This window comes from Macaca nemestrina, unplaced genomic scaffold, assembly GCF_043159975.1.
Source record: "Macaca nemestrina isolate mMacNem1 unplaced genomic scaffold, mMacNem.hap1 Scaffold_101, whole genome shotgun sequence".
NCBI lineage: Eukaryota > Metazoa > Chordata > Mammalia > Primates > Cercopithecidae > Macaca > Macaca nemestrina.
In genome coordinates, this window is record NW_027257584.1 from 126,583 (window position 1) to 140,945 (window position 14,363).

General features: G+C 44.1%; 1 long non-coding RNA gene across 5 annotated transcripts in view; it reads right to left on the reverse strand.

The window, feature by feature from the left end:
• The window catches only part of LOC139361202 (uncharacterized), a 34,873-nt gene extending 25,262 nt beyond the window's left edge, over positions 1-9,611 (reverse strand). For 2 of the 5 annotated variants that reach the window (XR_011618767.1, XR_011618770.1), the window contains exon 1: positions 7,254-7,319. This is a non-coding gene — a long non-coding RNA (uncharacterized lncRNA). Of the gene's footprint in view, positions 1-7,208; positions 7,320-7,709 lie in introns of those variants that run through there. The other 3 variants (XR_011618771.1, XR_011618769.1, XR_011618768.1) reach the window with 3 other exon arrangements.
• Positions 9,612-14,363: the final 4,752 nt, after the last annotated feature.

Sequence of the window (14,363 nt, forward strand, 5' to 3'; positions counted from 1 at the left end):
CTGTAAAGGGCACCCATTTTTCTTTAGTTAATAGTAGAAGACTGCATTGACATGGTTAAATTCCCATGACCCTCAGTTCTTTAGCAATGGACTGAATGGTTGGGATCATCCCTTAATGCAGTGTCTTGACCTCAGTAGAGATTATATTGAGAAATAAAGTTGATATTTATATTTTTATTTTTAATTCCATTTTCACTGACATTTTTAAATCCCTTCACAATTCACGTTTGTCTCAAAGGTATTTAAATTTAGAAATCATATCAAGTGAGGTTGGTGCCACAATGGCCGAATAGGAACAGCTCCAGCCACCAGCTGCCAGCGTGAACAACACAGAAGATGGGTGATTTCTGCATTTCCAATTGAGGTACCGGGTTCATCTCACTGGGGCATGTTGGACAGTTGGTGCAGGACAGTGGGCACAGCCCAACGAGTGAGAGCCGAAGCAGGGCAAGGCATCACGTCACCTAGGAAGTGCAAGGGGGAAGGGAATTCCTTTTCCTAGTGAAGGGAAACTGTGACACAGAACACTGGAAAATTGGGTCACTCCCACCCAATACTGTGCTTTACCAAGGGTCTTAGCAAACAACACACCAGGAGATTATATCCCATGCCTGGCTCGGAGGGTCCCAAGCCCACAGAGCCTCTGTCATTGCTAGCACAGCAGTCTGAGATCTAACTGCAAGGTGGCAGTGAGGCTGGGGGAGGGGTGCCCACCATTGCTGAGGCTTAAGTAGGTAAACAAAGCAGCCAGGAAGCTCGAACTGGGTGAAGCCCACTGCAGCTCAAGGAGGCCTGCCTGTCTCTGTAGACTCCACCTCTGGGGCCAGGGCATAGCTAAACAAAAAGCAGCAGAAACCTCTGCAGATGTAAATGTCCCTGTCTGACAGCTTCGAAGAGAGTAGTGATTCTCCCAGCATGGAGGTTGGGATCTAAGAACTGACAGACTACCTGCTCAAGTGGGTCCCTGACCCCCGAGTAGCCTAACTGGAGAGCCTAACTGGGAGTAGCCTACCTGGAGTGGACCTCAAGCAAACTCCAACAGACCTGAAGCTGAGGGTCCTGACTGTTAGAAGGAAAACTAACAAACAGAAAGGACATCAACACCAAAACCTCATCCATACATCAACATCATCAAAGACCAAAGGTAGATAAAACCACAAAGAGGGGGAAAAAGCAGTGCAGAAAAGCTCAAAATTCAAAAAATCAGAGCACTTCTCCCCATCCAAAGGAACGCAGCTCCTCACCAGAAACAGAACAAAGCTGGATGGAGAATGACTTTGACAAGTTGAGAGAGGAAGGCTTCAGTTGATCAAACTTCTCAGAACTAAAGGAGGAACTATGAACCCAGCACAAAGAAACTAAAAACCTTGAAAAAAGATTTGACGAAAGGGTAACTAGAATAACCAATGCAGAGAAGTCCATAAACGACGTGATAGAGATGAAAACCATGACACAGGAACTACATGACAAATGCACAAGCTTCAGCAACCGACTTGATCAACTGGAAGAAAGCGTATCAGAGATTGAAGATCAAATGAATCAAATGAAGCAAGAAGAGAAATTTAAAGAAGAAAGAGTAAAAAGAAATGAACAAAGCCTCCAAGAAATATGGGATTATGTGAAAAGACCAAATCTACATCTGATTGGTGTACCTGAAAGTGATGGGGAGAATGGAACCAGGTTGGAAAATACTCTGCAGGATATCATCCAGGAGAACTTCCCTAACCCAGCAAGGCAGGCCAACATTCAAATTCGGGAAATACAGAGGATGCCACAAAGATACTCCTCAAGAAGAGCAACTCCAAAACACATAATTGTCAGATTCACCAAAGTTGAAAAGAAGGAAAAAATGTTAAGGGCAGCCAGAGAGAAAGGTTACATTACCCACAAAGGGAAACCCATCAGACTAACAGCAGATATCTTGGCAGAAACTCTACAAGCCAGAAGAGAGTGGGGGCTGATTGTCAACATTCTTAAAGAATTTTCAAACCAGAATTTCATATCCAGTCAACTAAGTTTCATAAGTGAAGGAGAAATAAAATCCTTTACAGACAAGCAAATGCTGAGAGATTCTGACACCACCAGGCCTGCCCTACAAGGGTTCCTGAAGGAAGTACTAAACATGGAAAGGAACAAACAGTAGTAGCCATTGCAAAAAGATGCCAACATGTAAAGACCATCGATGCTAGGAAGAAACTGCATCAACTAATGAGCAAAATAACCAACTAACATCATAATGACAGGATCAAGTTCACACATAACAATATTAACTTTAAATTTTAAAAAGCTGGATGGAGAATGACTTTGACAAGTTGAGAGAGGAAGGCTTCAGTTGATCAAATTTCTCAGAACTAAAGGAGGAACTATGAACCCAGCACAAAGAAACTAAAACCTTGAAAAAAGATTTGATGGGTTAAATCTTTAGATAATTTATCTTTAAATCTAAAGATAAATGGGTTAAATGCTCCAATTAAAAGACACAGACTGGCAAGTTGTATAAAGAGTCAAGACCCATCAGTTTGCTGTATTCAGGAGACCCATCTCACGTGCAGAGACACACATAGGCTCAAAATAAAGGGATGGAAGAAGATCTACCAAGCAAATGGAAAACAAAAAAAAAATGGCAGGGGTTACAATCCTAGTCTCTGATAATACAGACAATAAACCAAAAAGATCAAAAGAGACAAAGAAGGTCATTACATAATGATAAAAGGATCAATTCAACAAGAAGAGTTAACTATCCTAAATATATATGCACCCAATACACGAGCATCCAGATTCATAAAACAAGGCCTTAGAGACTTACAAAGAGAGTTAGACTCCCACACAATAATAGTGGGAGAATTTAACACCCCACTGTCAACATTGGACAGATCAACGAGACAGAAAGTTAATAAGGATATCCAGGAATTGAACTCAACTCTGCACCAAGCGGACCTAATAGACTTCTACAGAACTCTCCACCCCAAATCAACAGAATACACATTCTTCTCAGCACCACATTGTACTTATTCCAAAATTGACCACATAGTTCAAAGTAAAGCACCATTCAGCAAGTGTAAAAGAACAGAAATTATAACAAACTGTCTCTCAGACCACAGTGCAATCAAACAAGAATTCAGGATTAAGAAACTCAATCAAAACCACTCAACTACATGGAAACTGAACAACTTGCTCTTGAATGACTACTGGGTACATAACGAAATAAAGGCAGAAATAAAGATGTTCTCTGAAACCAATGAGAACAAAGATACAGCATACCAGAACCTCTGGGACACATTTAAAGCAGTGTGTAGAGGGAAATTTATAGCACTAAATTCTCACAAGAGAAAGCAGGAAAGATCTAAAATTGACGCCCTAACATCACAATTAAAAGAACTAGAGAAGCAAGAGCAAACACATTCAAAAGCTAGCAGAAGGCAAGAAATAACTAAGATCAGAGCAGAACTGAAGGAGACAGAGACACAAAAAAACCCTTCAAAAAATCAATGAATCCAGAAGCTAGTTTTTTGAAAAGATCAACAAAATTGATAGGCAGCTAGCAAGACTAATAAAGAAGAAAAGAGAGAAGAATCAAATAGATGCAATAAAAAATGATCAAGGGGATATCACCACCGACCCCACAGAAACACAAACTACCATCAGAGAATACTATAAAAACCTCTACGCAAATAAACTAGAAAACTTAGAAGAAATGGATACATTCCTGGACACATACACTCTGCCAAGACTAAACCAGGAAGAAGTTGAATCCCTGAAGAGACCAATAGCAGGCTCTGAAATTGAGGTAATAATTAATAGCCTACTAACCAAAAAAAGTCCAGGACCAGAAAGATTCATAGCTGAAACCTACCAGAGGTACAAAGAGGAGCTGGTACCATTCCTTCTGAAACTATTCCGATCAATAGAAAAAGAAGGAATCCTCTCTAACTCATTTTATGAGGCCAGTATCATCCTGATACCAAAGCCTGGCAGAGACACACCAAAGCAAGAGAATTTTAGACCAATATGCCTGATGAACATTGACACAAAAATCCTCAATAAAATACTGGCTAACCGAATCCAGCAGCACATCAAAAAGCTTATCCACCATGATCAAGTGGGCTTCATCCCTGGGATGCAAGGCTGGTACAACATACTCGAATCAATAAACGTAATACAACATATAAACAGAACCAAAGACAAAAACCACATGATTATCTCAATAGATGCAGAAAAGGCCTTTGACAAAATTCAACAACACTTCATGCTAAAAACTCTCAATAAATTCAGTATTGATGGAACGTATCTCAAAATAATAAGAGCTATTCATGACAAACCCACAGCCAGTATCATACTGAATGGGCAAAAACTGGAAGCATTCCCCTTAAAAACTGGCACAAGACAGGGATGCCCTCTCTCACCACTCCTATTCAACATAGTGTTGGAAGTTCTGGCCATGGCAATCAGGCAAGAGAAAGAAATAAAGGGTATTTGATTAGGAAAAGAAGAAGTCAAACTGTCCCTGTTTGCAGATAACATGCTTCTCTATTTAGAAAACCTCATCATCTCAGCCCAAAATCTCCTCAAACTGATAAGCAACTTTAGCAAAGTCTCAGGACACAAAATTAATGTACAAAAATCACAAGCATTCTTATACACCAATAACAGACAAACAGAGAGCCAAATCATGAATGAACTCCCATTAACAATTGCTTCAAAGAGAATAAAATACCCAGGAATCCAACTTACAACAGAAGTGAAGGACCTCTTCAAGGAGAACTACAAACCACTGCTCAATGAAATAAAGGAGGACACAAACAAATGGAAGAACATTCCATGCTCATGAACAAGAAGAATCAATATTGTGAAAATGGCCATACTGCCCAAGGTAATTTATAGATTCAATGCCATCCCCATTAAGCTACCAATGACTTCCTTTACAGAATTGGAAAAAAACCACTTTAAAGTTCATATGGAACCAAAAAAGAGCCCGCATTGTCAAGACAATCCTAAGTCAAAAGAACAAAGCTGGAGGCATCACACTACCTGACTTAAAACTATACAGCAAGGCTACAGTAACCAAAACAGCATGGTACTGGTACCAAAACAGAGCTATAGACCAATGGAACAGAACAGAGCCCTCAGAAATAATACCACACTTCTACAACCATCTGATCTTTGACAAACCTGACAAAAATGAGAAATGGGGAAAGTATTCCCTATTTAATAAATGCTGCTGGGAAAACTGGCTAGCCATAAATAAAAAGCTGAAACTGGATCCCTTCCTTACTCCTTACACAAAAATTAATTCAAGAGGGATTAGAGACTTAAATGTTAGACCTAAAACCATAAAAACCCTAGAAGAAAACCTAGGCAATACCATTCAGAACATAGGCATGGGCAAGGACTTCATGTCTACAACACCAAAAGCAATGGCAACAAAAGCCAAAATAGACAAATGGGATCTAATTAAACTAAAGAGCTTCTGCACAGGAAAAGAAACTACCATCAGAGTGAACAGGCAACCTACAGAATGGGAGAAAATTTTTGCAATCTACTCATCTGACAAAGGGCTAATATCCAGAACCTACAAAGAACTCAAACAAATTTACAAGAAAAAAAAAACAACCCCATCCAAAAGTGGGCAAAGGATAAGAATGGACACTTCTCAAAAGAAGACATTTATGCAGCCAAAAGACACATGAAAAAATGCTCATCATCACTAGCCATCAGAGAAATGCAAATCAAAACCACAATAAGATACCACCTCACACCAGTTAGAATGGCAGTCATTAAAAAGTCAGGAAACAACAGGTGCTGGAGAGGATGTGGAGAAATAGGAACACTTTTACACTGTTGGTGGGACTGTAAACTAGTTCAACCACTGTGGAAGACAGTGTGGCGATTCCTCAAGGATGTAGAACTTGAAATACCATTTGACCTAGCCATCCTATTACTGGGTATATCCCCAAAGGATTATAAATCATGCTGCTATAAAGACACATGCTCATGTATGTTTACTGCAGCACTATTCACAATAGCAAAGACTTGGAACCAACCCAAATGTTCATAATGACAGACTGGATTAAGAAAATGTGGCACATATACACCATGGAATACTATGCAGCCATAAAAAAGGATGAATTTGAGTCCTTTGTAGGGACATGGATGTAGCTGGAAACCATCATTCTCAGCAAACTATCACAAGAACAAAAAACCAAACACTGCATGTTCTCACTCATAGATGGTAACTGAACAATGAGATCACTTGGACACAGTAAGGGGAACATCACACACTGGGGCCTGATGTAGGGTGGGGGGAGGGGGAAGGTATAGCATTAGGAGGTATACCTAATGTAAATGCCGAGTTAATGGGTGCATCACACCAACATGGCACATGTATACATATGTAACAAACCTACACATTGTGCACATGTGCCCTAGAACACAAAGTATAATAAAAAAAAATCATATCAGGTGTGAAATAAAGAAAATTATATATAGAGAGGGAGAACAGAATCTATAAATATGCATATTTGTGTACATACATCCATATACATACATATCTGTGTGCATGCAGTAATTTTATTCTCCTAAAGCAATGCCTCTGCCTTCCACCCTCACTGTACATGTCCTAGTCCTGTGATGTCCCTAGAACTGAGCACCTGATTTCCTTCTCTGCCTCCAAACATGAACAGGGAATAGAAATGGAAACTATACTCTGTGGTTACTGTTGTGAAAATCCATGTCCCCCACAGGCTAGTTTTGCATCTTACATTCCAGTTCCCATTGTAAAAAAAGCAAGCAACAAACAAAAACTACAAAAGAAAAAATGAAATATTTGAAAGTCTAGAGCCACAGAGGTTCCGGATTCACCCACCACCCACAGTGACCTCCGCCGCCCTCCAGACCTGAAGGCAGTTGCGCCTGAACAGCCTGCCTCTTCACCATCCATGAAAAGAGGTGACTTTAAAATTCAATAGATTTTACTCTGTTCAAAAGGAACCAGGTCAACATTCAAAGTCAGTGGTCTGGCAACTCTAAACTTTGGCCAGAAAGTATTGGAAACATTTAACGTGCAGTGGATGAAGCAGCCTGGCCCCACTGCACACAACACACTCGTGGGGACTCAAAGGAGGATACTCAAGATCCGCTGGGTGGAAGTGAGGACAGACCCAGAAACACGGGGGGTAGGGGGGTCAAACCAGGAAGGCTCAGGCCCTGACCTCCTCCTAGGCCCTGCCCCTCCAGAACTTGCAGTTTTTTCTGACCCAGAAGTGGATTTCACTGATGGAAAAGAAGTTCAGTATTTCTGGTCCAGCCCAGTAAGCTGCTCCCATCGCCCAGCCTTCCACACCCCTGCAGACGTCACAATGCCTACTCCCACTAACCCCACAAGGGAGCTATGCATCGCCTAGAGACGGTCCTTGGCCTGCAACCCCGCGATGGGGTCCAGGGTCTGTGTCCATTTCTGGTTAAAATTGCTCTAAGGCTGGTCGCTGTCTTGGCCTTCCCTGCTTCCTCTCTGTTTACTTCTCCCCTCCTCACCCCCTGTGAAGCTTTTACTCAGGAGATGGATTATCGCCCCTCTTCGAGTATCAAGGACACCACCACGACACCGCACTGTCTCCTTGACCCTGGGATTCTGCAGACCTCAGTCTTCCTCTGAGGTCCCCTCACTCCCTACCTCATTTTTTCCATCCTTCTGGGGCCTAGGTCTGCTATACCTCAGGCTTCCTCTTCACAGTCACAGACGGAAGGAGCCCCCTTCATCCTTGGGCTCTGGCCACAGTTCACCTGCTGCAGGACATTCAGTGGCTTTCAGTAGTTCATCCAGACATCCAGATGGAAGTGGGATTTCCTGGAAGAAAAGCAGGACCCCAGAATTACACTGAATTCTAACACAAGAGCCCAGAGTCCCCTTCTGCATGGGACATTAAGCTGCAAACACTACATAGGCACTTAATGCTCAGCTGCCCTTTTAACATCTGGTCCAGCTGTGTCCCTCCTCCTTGGAATATCTCAGAAAATATATCTCCACATAGAGTTGTTTAAACGCATCATCCTATGTGATTCCAGACCATCGGGGGTACAATGGGTCCTCACCAGAACTTCCACTCTGCTTGGAAGACTTAGAAAATCCTGGGGCTGCTCAGAGGGTCAGATTCCCATTTCTGTGTTTCAGAAAAACTTCAGTCTTCCCCGGACAAGTGAGGAGACAGAAAATGTCTAGTCTCTGGCACATCTTTTGCAAGCAATGGCGGCTCCCAGGAATCAAAACCATCAATGAATATATTTTTGAGACTCTGGTCAAAAGAAGAGTCATTCTGCAATTTCAGGTAGGATGGAGTGGTTTTGTGGCTCCTGAGGTGATTTTGAAAAGATCTGGACCCTCACAAGAACCATGGAGGACATTTCTGGCATTTCCAGACCAGGAGGAGTGACTGATGGACCTCCAGTGTTACTAGGAAAACTTTTTGTTGGACAGCTTTGCTTTGGCTTTCAGGCCTTCACATAGGTTGCTTAGATCATGGAAGTGCTTCTGCATTTCTGCATAGGCTCAGGATGCCTTCTCAAGTCGTCCCTGCAATTATGAGACAGTTTCTGTCTCCAGAGGTCACTTAGAATAACACAAGAGGCTTCACCTTCAAAGGGACACCAGACAATATAGCCACAGTTCAGCCAAGATTATCTGTGTTTACATACCTGTAAAGTAACACTCCTAGTTACCTCCATTAACGTGGACATCTTTCATGAATAGAGAAACTCTAGTGATTGTTCTATAACAGCTGCCACAAAAATTAACCAATAAAAATAAATGATAAATGAAAAATATTTAATAATTATGATAGTGAACGCAATGACCTAAATAGTAAGAATTTTAATACTGGTGACAATATGAACATAAGGATACAAAAATCAATGTGGAGATTCTCCTAAATATATGAAAAGTTCACAAATTGGGTCCTCCTTGTGTAATTCGGAGTCAGAGTCAAAGAATTTCACTATGAAATGTGTTCCATGACGGCAAACATGAGAAACAGGTGAAAGGAAAGCAAGCCACAGGAGAGCATGGGCTAATAGGACCACTTGTGTGCAAACCTCTCTAGTCAAGGACTACCAGCCAGAGGTGAAGAGAGTTTGGCTTGTGTCTTGCCTACCACTGGGCACACAAAAGCTTTCGGTAGTGCAACCAGATGGCTGGTTTGGCCTGGCTCCCTGCAAAGAAGACATGTATCTGATCCTCACCAGCCCATCAGTCCTGGAACTCAGAATCCTACATGCAGTAAACATGAAGCTCCAACTCCATAGCTGACTTCACCTCCTTACTGTCCTTCTGCCATCTGGTGTTTCAGGTGCTCTCCAGATCTGGACTTCTTGGCTCCCCTACCTTTATCAAGTGAAGTCAGGATGTATCATTCTCAGAGTTCTCCTGCCAGTCCAAGGTGAAACTCACCAATACAGGCATACCCTGGATGGACTTCCTTGGAATATTTAGAAAACAATGAGCTTGCTCGGGGGTGGTGTGAGCTCTAGGAGTAGAGTTACGGTTTCCCATGGAAACCTGAGAGGACTTAGAATAGTCCCAGAGGCCTAAGCAGTCCAATCTGCCCTGGAAACATCAGGAATGATATACTTGGTCTTCCTGAGGCTCCAAATTTTTCTAAATAAACTCAGAGGTTACAGAACCATTTTTCTCTCAGGAACTGAAGTGGAGTTATTTGCCTTCTGCCAGCATCTCACTTTTTTTATTGTCTAAGTTAGCTTTTGAGCCCAGAAGTAGATATTCCTTGTATTTGATTTACACAGGGAGCTTCCTAGAACGCCCATGCGTCTGGATACTTTCTGCATTCACTCAGGTATTCACAAAATGCTGCAGTTCTGCTGAAAATCTATGAGATGATCATTTGATCACCCGAGCAACTTTAGAATGTGTCTTCTACGGAAGCCCTGGAGCCTCCCTTCTGGTATTTCATCCATTGCTGGTACTGAGTACCCAGGGTGAAACCCTCCATCAGACATTGTCAGCAATTCCAGTATGGAGATGGCACTTACGTGATGGGGCTCAAGAATCAGATGGTAGAAGATCAGCCAGGAGGTGAAGTCTCAGTAGGCTTGGGGGCTTAATGTTCGATGCACACCAGACTTCTGAGACTCAGGAAGCGGGTGTGGATCTGTCTGCCCAGTGCTTCTCATCTACAGCCTGGACCAGCCATTTCTTGGGGCGAACTACTGAAAGTTTTGTATGACCTGTGTCAGGCAGGACTCTGGCCAGACCCTTTTCCATAGTCCATTTGTAATGTATTTCCACGTGGCACAGGCATCTCCACTTTTGCCCAAGCCCTCGTATGGCTCAGAATTATTCTCCCTACTGCCACTCTTCTTTGCCACCACAGAAGATATTTCAAGATGCAGCCCCAAGCCTCTCCCTGTAATCAATAACATGAGGGCTCATATGGGAACAATGTCACAGGCTTACAGGAATATGCTCTTAAATATCTGCTTTTTTATTATTCTCTTCATTAAAATGACATTTATATCACACCATTGTGATTGCTATTAATGTTATTATTATGTGGGTACAGTTCTTTATCATGGATACATTTGTGGTAGTTATTAGGCAATGTTGAATAATTTTGTTTATGTTCTGAAGACTGTTGAATTTGCTGAAGATGATTAAAAGACAACCTGAAAACATACATACCACAGCAACCCCAAGACTCCTACTGTACCAGCTGGTGTCCTGTAGAAGAATGGGCTTCCTGACTTATACTTTTCTTTTTCGGGCAAGTACCTATTCATACCAGCATAGGAGATGGATGAAGTGCACCCTGGTCTTGCCATGGGCTCAGAAAGCATTCATACATATGCTTTATGTGCTAGGAATTCTATGTGTAGGCCTGTGAGCCCTAGAATGCACTTTCTTTCACCAACTAGTCCACCTAAAAGTTTTCTAAGTCAAATTCCCCCTCCATGCTTGGATAGGTCATGAATGGCTTTCTGTTACTCACCTAAGATGAAGGGATACCGTTAAATCAGGTTTGTGGCCAAGAAACTTTCACCTGGAGTGGCAGGAGAAGGACTACCTGTTCACCAGAGTCTCTGCAACATTTTCTTTTTCTTCTTTTTTTTTTTTTTTTTTTTTTGCAATAGAGTCTCACACTGACACCCAGGCTGGAGTCCAGTGGCACAATCTTGGCTCACTGCAACCTCCGACTCCCAGGTTCAAGCGATTCTCCCGCCTCAGCCTCCTGAGTAGCTGGGTTACAGGTGCATGCCACCACGCCTGCCTAATTTTTGAATTTTTAGTACAGACGGGGTTTCAGGCTGGTCTCAAACTCCTGACCTCGAAATCTGCCCGCCTCGGCCTCCCAAAGTGCTGGTATTACAGGCATGAGCCACCACGCCCAGCCTCTGCAACATTTTCTAAGTCAGTACAGTAGTTCTTTGAGCCACTTTTTCAGTCAAAGAACTCGTGAAAAAGTCCTCCAAGAACTTGTGACCTTCTGGAAATTGTCAAAATCTCTACAGGTGTCCAGAGTCATCCAGAGCTGTATTGCAAACCACTGACTGGGTTCCACCATTAGTAAAGCAAATGCAAAATATGCCATGCCCACCAAAAAGAACCCAGAAGCCGTGGTATTTAGCTCTTTCCATCTTTCTTGCCTCCTGCAGGTGGGAGAGTACAGAGTATGATGTCCTCCTACGCCTCTGGAGGACATGCCAGTGCCTAGAGGTACCAGTAGAGAGGGACCATGAAAGAGCAGATGACAGTCAGGTGGCTGGGAATGACATTGTCCTGGGGTTTTTTGCTTGTCATGAACTCTGCCGCTGGGCAAATGTATGGGTCTGGACACGTATCTTCTCTGGATCCCTGCCCCATCAGCCAGCTATCTTATCTCCTGAAAGCTTGTAGGTGTTGGTCAGCATGGTGTTGCAGGACCAGGGTTATATTAACATTCCCTCTTAGGCTGAAACAGCAGAAGTTAACACAGGAGTCCCCAGGTGTGCACATGCCAACCTCCAGATTGTTTTTCTTCTCGTTCTAGATGTTCATCCTTGCTTTCTGGGACTTGAAATAACCCTATACCACCAAATATTTATGCCTATTATCCACTTAGGGAAAACTTGTATGTCCCAAGTCCATAGGGTTAGTATTATTATCAGTATTATAACCACTAGTACTAGTATCATGATGATCATCATTCCTGTTAATATTCATCAATATTTTTATTAGTACCATTGTTAGTATGGATTTTTCATTATTGTAGAGCAAGGAATATAGTTTATCCATTCACAAATGGTGTTCAGTTACTAAAGATGACTACAAGGCATGCTCTGCAGACATATACACACACAGCTGTGCTGGAGACCCAGCTTTGCCACCAATTGCTCTTTCATAAGATGAGCTCCCCCAATACCCACCAGTTTTTCAGGACTCGACCTGAGCTGATTGGGCTAGACCTGGAAAAGTTTCCTATTCTCAGCTGTACCTGGAAAAATTTTAAAGACTCTTCCAAGGCCCAGTAATAGCTTTTGGCAGCTTCCAAGACCAGAGAGGGTTTCTTGGCCATTCAGAGCCATTCAAATATTCTAAGTAAACTCAAGGAACCAGAAACCCCACTTGCAGTCATGAAATACCAGTGAATGGCTTCTGTGACTCTCTTCAAGTTTTTCAAAGATAACTGCCTGGAAAGGCTGGCCAGGAAGTCACCCAAGCCCATCCCTCTGCAGGATGTTCTGTGTCAGCCAGGGACCCAGTGAATTGCCATTGAACAGAAGGGTGGAACAGAGACAGCATGCCTGAGCTTCTGGAAACATTCTAAGTGCCCTTGTTGGCCCAGAAAAGACTGGTGCTGCCATACGAGGCACAGATATGGCAACCTAGCCACTCTAGGAACCACACAAGATTTAAAGGCTCCCAGGAAGTCCAGGAAGGGCAAACATGGCCTTTTAGAGCCATCAGATTTTATTCTAAGTCTACGTGGGAGACAGTGCACTTGGCTTCATAAAAACACCAGTGGAGGTGATATCACTTGCCCCAGTATCCGGTCTTTTCCACCTCATCTCAGAGCCAGGCTGCCACCATTTCCCAAAGCTGCTGTGCAATGAAAGGGGAATATTCTAGGTGCTCTCCTGTGCCCATGAAATTCTGTGGCTGCACTAAAGGCAGGGGTTGTCCTCCGGAATGCTCTTCAGGAATCTGACAACACTAGTCAAGATTAGAGAAGTTCAATTCAACGTCATACAAAACCAATCACAAAAAAAAAAAAAGAAAAAAAATGCATAGTGAGACAAAATGATGAACACACCTGCTAATAATCATGAATGACAATAACAACAATGATGATCTTAGTGATAATGCCACCAACACTGTTTTTTTGTTTTTTTTGTTTTTTTGAGACAGAGTCTCACGCTGTTGCCCAGGCTGGAGTGCAGTGGCGCGATCTCGGCTCACTGCAAGCTCCGCCTCCCGGGTTCCCGCCATTCTCCTGCCTCAGCCTCCTGAGTAGCTGGGACTACAGGCGCCCGCCACCCCGCCCGGCTAATTTTTTGTATTTTTAGTAGAGACGGGGTTTCACTGTGGTCTCGATCTCCTGACCTTGTGATCCGCCCGCCTCGGCCTCCCAAAGTGCTGGGATTACAGGCTTGAGCCACCGCGCCCGGCCACCACCAACACTGTTAATGGCAATAACAATAAACCTGAGGTAATGGGTGTTAGGGTCCCGATTCACCGATGTGAAGGATGGCGCCAATTTCTGGCCTTCCAGAAATAAAGGAAAAGTAAACACCTGAAGGAAGAGGAGGTGAACCTGGAGCTCCCGCCGGCCTCTGGGCGCTCCTTGGTGGAAGGAGAGGGACTTGGTCCTGAGCCTGCCCAGGATCCACCCGCACCAGAACTCGGGAGTCCCAGTCCCTGGATGGGCTCAGTCCCACCCAGGCCAGACGCCTCGGAGCCCCGGAGCCCGGGTCCTCCAGCCCTCGCTGCCGCCGCTCCTCGCGGAGCCCGGGCCCCCCGCGCCACCTCAACCTCAGCGCGGCTCTGCGAGGGCAGCGCCAAGGATGCTCCGGGCCCAGCGGGGGCATCCTGCCCCAACGGGATACTGACGCCCTGAGGGCGCGGAACAGCGCGGCCTGTGCAGGGCCCGCCATCTTGGGCCTTGCAAAAAGAGCTGCCTCTTCAACGCCCCCACCCGGAACCTCCCCAGAGGCCCCAGCCCCAAAGCCAGGGCGGCGACGCCTTCCTCACGCTGGGTAAAGAAAACTCAGGTCCTCCCTGGAGACCCGGCTCGCCGCGGCAAGCAGACCGCGCATGCGCCCTGCATGGCCGGACCGATGGGTTTCATTGCCCTTTGCCGGCCATGAGGTGGCAGCACAGG